This window comes from Ruditapes philippinarum, unplaced genomic scaffold (assembly GCF_026571515.1).
Source record: "Ruditapes philippinarum isolate M1 unplaced genomic scaffold, ASM2657151v2 ctg3259_1_1_1_1, whole genome shotgun sequence".
Lineage (NCBI taxonomy): Eukaryota > Metazoa > Mollusca > Bivalvia > Venerida > Veneridae > Ruditapes > Ruditapes philippinarum.
The window spans coordinates 21,347-29,676 of record NW_026867373.1 but is presented as its reverse complement, the minus strand read 5'-3'; the positions used below and the strand labels follow the sequence as shown (position 1 = coordinate 29,676).

Sequence of the window (8,330 nt, the reverse complement as noted above, 5' to 3'; positions counted from 1 at the left end):
CAACGTTACACAATTTTAAATTTTCACGATCGTTTTGAGTGTCAGTGTCACAAGGTTTTAACCTAAAAGATATCGATCGACTTTGAAATTTTAAATGCCCATAAAGCCTCGGAGTTGTATTTTTTTAATTGTTCAAAATGATTTTATTTTTTGGTGTCTTGTTTCAGTTTCCAAAAAAAAATATTAATTGACCATATATCTGAACGATCTGTTTTTATTTTTATTATTATCATTATTATTTGCCTTTTCACAATTAGTACAAATATAGTGATTGAATGTTTTGTATGGAAGTCAAAGTACCATTTTGTTTATGCTTTGATACTTTGATCACTAACAATTTTAAAATACAGTGCAATTTTCGTCAGGTGACAAAGTATAACAGAATTAACGAATGTAAGCCTTCTCTAACGAAGCAAAAACAATATCATTTCTGAGGCTTCATGTGCCTTAAAATACAATTTAAATAAAAAGATTGGCACAAGCGTTTAAATCCAAAGATAAAACATGACAAAATACTTCAAAAGTAAACCGTTGACCGAAATTGAATGGGAAATATATGTTTTGATCAGGTAATTCGTACATTGTTTGTTTTTGTTTGTTTGTTTCATTTACGCCTTTTCCCAACAGTATTTCAGTCATATAGGCGGGTAGTTTCCTAGCCATTGTTCCCGGAGAGTTACACCAGTACTAGACTACCTTCCTCCGCGCTAAATCTACCAAAGGATTTCCCGGGGATCGAACCCACGCCCGATTCGTACACTGAGTGACTGTTAAACACCATGACAATTATAAGTTGCATCACTAACCAGTAGCAATCATTGTAAGATATTGTACTAAAGACACCTCACAATTGCGCTATTAACACATTTGCATTTAAACTATTTTTGTATGAATGCCATAAACCCAAGATTGATCAACCACTGCAAGCTCATGATATCACAATTTGTGCACCAAAGGACATAAAAAATTTGTGGATTGTGAACAGATATTGGAATCTAAAAAAAAAATATACTGTTAAAGGAAACGTGGTAAATGACAACAACTGAGGATTTTGGGACTTGTTGTGGATTAGTGCACATTTTCCAAAGAAATGAAATGAAACATGCACAATACATTGCATTGTGTTCATTCGTCCACAGTAATCTCTAGAAATGCTGCTTTAGATTGCGTCTTTAAAGAATTCATTACTGAAGGCTTAAATGCTAAAATAACACAAAAACATGTATTTCTAAATGTTAGGTTTTTATTACAAGTTATTGCGAATTACTAACTTTGAACAAAGCTTGACAATGGGTAGAATTCAGTCATTGGTATACATGTTGTATAAGCCCCCTGTAAACATGACGTAATGTTGAAGAAAAATGTCCGCACAAATAACAATAAGCTCCATATTGAAAACTCGGAATGAATCGCTTATTTGCTTATTTGACATGTTCTTAATCGGTTTTATACCAGATACGGATTGCCATTTTATGGTGATTGGTAAATAATTCAATAATCCACCACGATCACCACAAAAACAAACACACAAAAACAAAAACAAAAACGAAAACAACGACAACAACAACAAAACAACAACAACAAAAACACTACAACCTCCAATAACAACATTTAATACACGTAACTGACATATTGACTTTTTCCCCCGTGGACATCAATTCTCCGTGAATAGCGCTTTCTCATTTACACATTCTTTCTTGTCATGCAAGCTACGATTATTGTGTTCATTCATTTCACGTTAATATTATGGACTTATTGAGTAAATGCGATTATTGAGAGAGGAAATTCGGTCAGTGATCAATATTTTGAGTTTTTTTCCCTGCTTTAAAGAGATGAGAAGAGAGAAGAGAAAAAAATCATACAATATTGACCATATGAAGCGCCGGATAGACGCTAGAAATCACAGTTGACTACTGGAAATAGCACCAAAGCAGACGACATCGCTGTCTCACGTTATGACATAGATATGCATCATACACTTTTTCAGGGAAATAAAAATAATGATAATAATAATAATAATAATAATAATAATGATAATACAAAAACACAGACAAAACAAACAGATAGGGAAACAAAGCTAAATCAAATAAACAAAAATGTTTCTTGTGCTACTTGATGTAATTTATTTGTTAGCGTACATTTAATACATTACCCAGAAGGACCATGTCTATGACAATCCTTCACATAGAATTTAAATGTAATTTAATTGATAATCGTCATGTTGGCCTAATACTGGTTTCGTACATTTCAATTTATGAAATTTTGTTACGATTTAATAAGCGTCACTATGTTTATTTGGCCACCCTTCGGCCTCTTTTATCAAATCAAAAATTTTTATTTGATATAAACCGATAAGATAACCGTATAATATTGCATTTGATGTCTGAAATATATTAGTTACGGTATTTGAAACAATACTACATTAAAAAACAAACAAACAAACAAAAAAAAAAAACACCAACCTATCAAATATTAAAAGCGGTTGATTAAAGTTTGTAATATTTTCCATTTTTACAAAAAAACAAAAACAGTTTAAGCAGAAATATTGCTTGGCACGGTAGATTTAATTTTGTTTTAATTGGTCTTACATATATTTAGAGATGAAAAGTAACGCTGTAAGAATTAGCTTTGATCTCCAATTTACAAAATATAGACAAATATGCTTTAACACAAGGCTTTGTGTTTACATAAACATTAAATTTAAGATGATTTTAAATGTGATTAATTGTACTTAAAATCTGTATGTTTCAAGGCATACCTTTTGATGTTTGATCCATTGGATGTGAATAATATGCTTATAAGCGTGTATTTGTTTGTTCGTACTGTTTATTCGTTTGTTAACTGGCTTGTTCAAGCTTGTTTGTTTATGTATTGGTAAATGTTGCATGCAATAGAAATATAAACAAATACGTGCAGATAATTCACAAGGCAGTTGTGAGTTATACATGTCAAGGGAAAACATTAATTCATGCAAATGCAATGTTTGATAGTAAAAATAAATGACGTTTACTTTTTTTTACAACAATCTATTTAAGGCAGAATATACTACTATTGGAACAGAATTTATAATCAAATTTTAATTTATACGTTATAAAATACATTCTACGCAATCAGAAAAAAATATCAACATAGCTTAATAGACGCATATTTGTAATCTATTTGAGTATTATTACTATAGTATACGGGTACAATAAATTCATGCACTTTTGTCTTATTTTTGTATCAGAGGGTAATGTATGAAACGATTCTCAGTTACACCAATGTTATGATCTATGCCTTTGTAGCACATTTCCCGTTATACCTGACATTATAAAACTTTTTTTTCATATATGATAAGATAAATATCTAAAACGCAAATCATATTAAATATATACTTTACTTAAAAACGTTGCGCAGTACATACAACAAGTTATGACATTGAAGTGAAAATTTTATATTTTCAATGTCTTTCAAAAGTCTTCAATGTCTTTCAAAAGTCATAACTGATATTTCATTACACCTTTTTCAGATTTTGAACGAAATATAGAAGAAAAAAACACGTTTTTAAACTGTTCATTATTTAAATATGCAAATGAAGCATTGGAAAAACAGTTATGCAAATTTTTGAAATTCTTGAAATGTGAGATCTCCGAAGAACAATGAGACAACAAATTAAATGTGAAATTGCACACCTAGTTTGAAGTTTGCTTGGGACTGGTGATACTTGATAATGGTAAGACACAAACGACGGGGGTTTGTCCTCAACACTAAAACTATTGTAATCAAGTATTTCCCTCATGTATTTCATTCAATTCATTGCAATTTTATTTTAATTAAAATGTTGTTTTATACTAGAAATATAACAAGATTTTCACCTCTCAAACGAAGAAAAAAATGAAAGAAAAAAAACCTTTTGGTGTATCTATCCCTCTTCTTTAGGTAAATTCGCCAAATATTGAAACATTGTTTCACTTAATAGCCACAATAACAGCATGGCAATTTTCAGTGAGATATGAAATTCACATTATGTTATAAGTTTTGAATACTGAACAGAAAATATATTTTACATAGTTATACGGGTTATCGACATACTTGTCATTTCTTTCAGTTTGCAAACTTGTTCAATCGATAGGCAATGCTGAAGAAAGTCTCCGCGTTTAGCTTATTAAGTTGAACATCGGATTAGTAACCCAGTGGTCGTCGGTTCGATCCTTGGACGAGGCGGAATTTTTCCGGAATAATGGATCTCTGACATGTGCAAATATATGAAAATGCTGATAAAAAATTCTTATAATAATAATTATGTAACTTACATGTAACGATACAAAATATATTTGACTATGCTGTTTAGAAGAGACTGGTATAAAAACATCGTGTTTTGTGTGCTTAGTCCTATATACACCAGAAACCTCTTGTGGCAGTTTAGTAGATCCATTAAAGTAATTATTGATGGTTCCTCAAATTGTTTTTTTATTAAAGTGACTGCTTACCTAAATTAAGTATGTTCTGGTTATTTATGAGCGCAATTCAAAACTTATTTTCTTGATTGCAGAAAGATGAAAATACAGAGTTTCTTTCATACGAATTGATTTTCTGTGTAAGCGCTTTTTGTCTTGAGCTATACATCAAAACTACCTATTTACTTTAATATTTTATTAGTTTTAAAAGCTAAGAATAATTTTAAAAGTGATCTATTGCCGTTACAAATACTTGTACCGGTACAATCGACCTTTTTCTTTTCAAGCTCGTCCGTAAACGAGACCAGAGATCGATATTTACATACATATATTTTATTTGTAGACATTAAAGTTGCATGGAAGGGACCTTTAAAGCTATCACGTATTTTATATGTATACAAAATAAAAACACGGAATGAAAATAATCAAAATCTTTGTTCAAAGCTATACAAAAATTATTTTTCCGAGAAAATCGTCTTGTTAAATCCAAAAATAGACGAGAAACAAAGATAGCTTAAATTATATAAATTAAGTTGATTTATTGTCTTCAGCTTTAAAGCCCATTAGAACAAACTATATCATAAGTTGATGGTAACACATGCGTAACATGATTTTTTTTCTATATTTGTTTACACTTACAGAGGAAATGATTCTGTTTGTTGCGTTTTATTCCGTATCTTGTTATAATTGTGCAGACGACAAGACGACAGTCCGACAACGCGCCGTTTGGCGCTTTGTCGTGTTGTCGCTAGCGCCAACTAGACGCACAAAGCTTACAAAATCAGCCACCATAGTAAAGTAATAATTTATTTTAAAAGATAAACAAAACGCTGGCATTATTACAGCAGAAGATGCAACTGTACTTAAGTCGTGCATTGATTTCGGACAATTTGTTTTAAAATTACATTTGACGTGAAATCACTGAATGAGATATTATTTATATTTTTCTCAAAAATCTGTTTCTTTTAACTGAGGTGCATGTAACATTTATTACATATGACCATTCTTCGTCTTACAATTGCTTTTGATGCATTTTGGTTTTGTTTTAGCTAGTAACCCAACGGAGATGTTGACAATTTTGTTAAGTTAATAGCGTAAAATATATCATGATTCCTATCTCAATCTTGATCTATAATTCTTAATAGGCCTTTCTCAAATTATATGCATGCTTTACATTCCATCACCAGAGAGAGGCTAACAGGGCATGAATGTAAACAAATAATGTCTGACCTGATAAGCCCTAGCGTGTTAAACCTCATTTTTGTTGTTGTGTTCCACTATGTGATTCCAATTCTAGATATGATTATACGGTTATTTTTTTATAAAAATACCTGAGGATGTGAGTTTAATAAGTGCAGGGATTGTGAAAATAAAAAGGAATGAATGAGAACATTTCAAGGTAAAATTCCATTGTTCTATTCTTTTTTAAACCAAGCTACTTTAGATGTATTACTACTTATCTTTATTAATCTGATGTCTTATTATTTTTAATGTTTTATTTAATTATTAACATAAAAATATGTTTTGTTCATGAATTTCATTTAAATATCACACTTATAATTATGACATTTAAAACATAATTGCTTCAAAATCTAAATCAATACCGTTTTTATACTAAAAAGCAATAACAATTATTTTATGTACTATTTCAGATCAATACATGACAACAGTTGCTCGTTTTGAAGCATTTCACACAATAAGATTAAAGATAATGGACACCAATTCGAAAAAATCTGAAGATAATAGATGTACTTTCTTGGTTTGACTAGAGAAGTTATGAACACAACAGTATGATGTCCACTAGAGAAGATTTTGCCAGATGAGAGGTACAACACAAGACTTAATTTTTATCTTTAAACATAAATAAAGTTCAGCCACTGTAAAAATGTATGTGCAATTAAAATATTAATTGATATATTCTAGAAATGTCATAATCCTTGTTTCCATTTCTAAATACAATGTATATAATTATATATATTTTTCAGGAATTCGTTTGATAACAGTCATGAACACAAATTGACAACTGGTATTTGAATCGCCTTAAGTTGTAATATCTCTTCATGGCAAATGCATAACAGATGAAAAAGAAACTAAAAAGAGTTCAAAGAAGAATTACAGAAAACTTAGGAAGAAAACAAACAGTGATATTGAACATTTGATACAAATGTCAATGTGATATTGAACGTTTGATACAAATAAATTTTCAAATGATGACAGTTGTATATCTTGTTATACCGGATTTCCAACATATATATATTCATTACAGTTTCAATGTTATAAAACATCAGCAAAAACATTAAAAGTGTTTATTATGAAGCAAGCAAAACAATCAGCTTGACTGGTAGAAAGAGAGGGATGTTGCAAGCTGACGAAATGTTTTTTAGCATATTTTAAAGGACCATTTGTTTAGTCTTTTGTGTCTTACATTAAAATAAATAATTAAAAAGAAATCATCGCATTACTTTGTTTTTAACATTGTGCTTTGTTGCATATATGGTCCAGCTGCAGGGAATATGTCAACATGTTAATTACATATTTTGTCCTCTTATTGCATTATATACTGTTGAGTGAATTTGTCTTGGAATGTTAAAAGAAGTGCTGAAACTCGATGCTGCCTTACCTAATACGACTGCAAGGTCCTGCATAAGTTTTCCGCAAATGTTTAATCCCCTAAGTACATGGAATGTATTGGGTTGGTTAGTCCAGCCATAATCTTCTAGAAGTGCCGTGTATCCTAATAATTTGTTATATACCAGCTAGTACAGGCTTCCAACAATATGACCACATAATCAAGTCGGACCAACTGGACAAGTGCAATAAGCTAATGATACCTCAGCTTCGTCTTAAGATTTGACTGATATTTGCAATTAAATGACTGTAATTCGTTATATACTAAGTATTTCATACTGTAATTAATTTAAATAGTTGATAACATATAAGTTTTACGTTCTTTACTTAGCTTGAAATGTATTTTTACATTGCTGTAAACAACATCATGTGTTAAGATACTGACAATCCATTGAAATGTATAAGACGGGAATGTGGTGTCATATCTAAACAAAATATTATTTTGATTTGATAAGGCTGTCTGTAAAATTAACCAGTTAAGTACTAGACAGTCATCCAGATTTTTTTACTTTTAAATACAAAGTGAATAAAACTTGTTTTTTTTATTTCAATAGCTAAATTTAGGAGAAGTATGGTACAGAATTCAGCATCCAGCTGTTTACATCTATTATCAGTTAATTGCTTTATACATTCTTGACCAACATGTTTTTAGGTTAGCAATAAAATACTGATAACACAGATAATGTTTGTATAAGTTGCAAAGAGTTAACATGATATTTATTCTGACACGGAATATTAGAAATTGCTTGGAATTATCATAAACATTAATTCACTTTTCAGGTCTTGAATACATGTATATCCTTCACTGTATATAGCATAAATTAAACCCTGTTGTTGATTTATTTATCTCCAGAAGAGATTTTTGTAATGTTAAATAAAGTTCTCAACAAGTATGTAGTAAATGGTACAATATGAAGATCTCTGCCACTGTAGGAAAATCTTTCGGCCATATATTCGTCATACGTTTACATAGAGCAGATATTAAAGCTTGCCCTGTTAGCCTCGTTCTGAGAAATCTATGAATATGTATGAGGATATATTAAGAAGGGTCTATAAGTCACATCATACTTTTAGGTATAACAATACACAGAGCACATATTTTTTTCAATCAGTTCATCATTGTAAGTGCTAGGGTCTTATGTTACATTCTGTACCAAGTTACCTTTAATAGAATATATGTGCTTTTTATAGTATTTGTAGATTTGATGTCATCTCTAATAAAGGTATATCTGTTGAATTTTCTTTGGCAAACTTATTTTTCAAACT

General features: G+C 30.3%; 1 long non-coding RNA gene across 1 annotated transcript; it reads left to right on the top strand.

The window, feature by feature from the left end:
- The first annotated feature begins 5,589 nt into the window (after positions 1–5,589).
- On the top strand, positions 5,590–8,071 carry LOC132735852 (uncharacterized). The gene is made up of 3 exons (XR_009626510.1): positions 5,590–5,835; positions 6,089–6,262; positions 6,422–8,071. It is a non-coding gene; the product is annotated as an uncharacterized LOC132735852 (long non-coding RNA).
- The last annotated feature ends 259 nt before the right edge of the window (positions 8,072–8,330 follow it).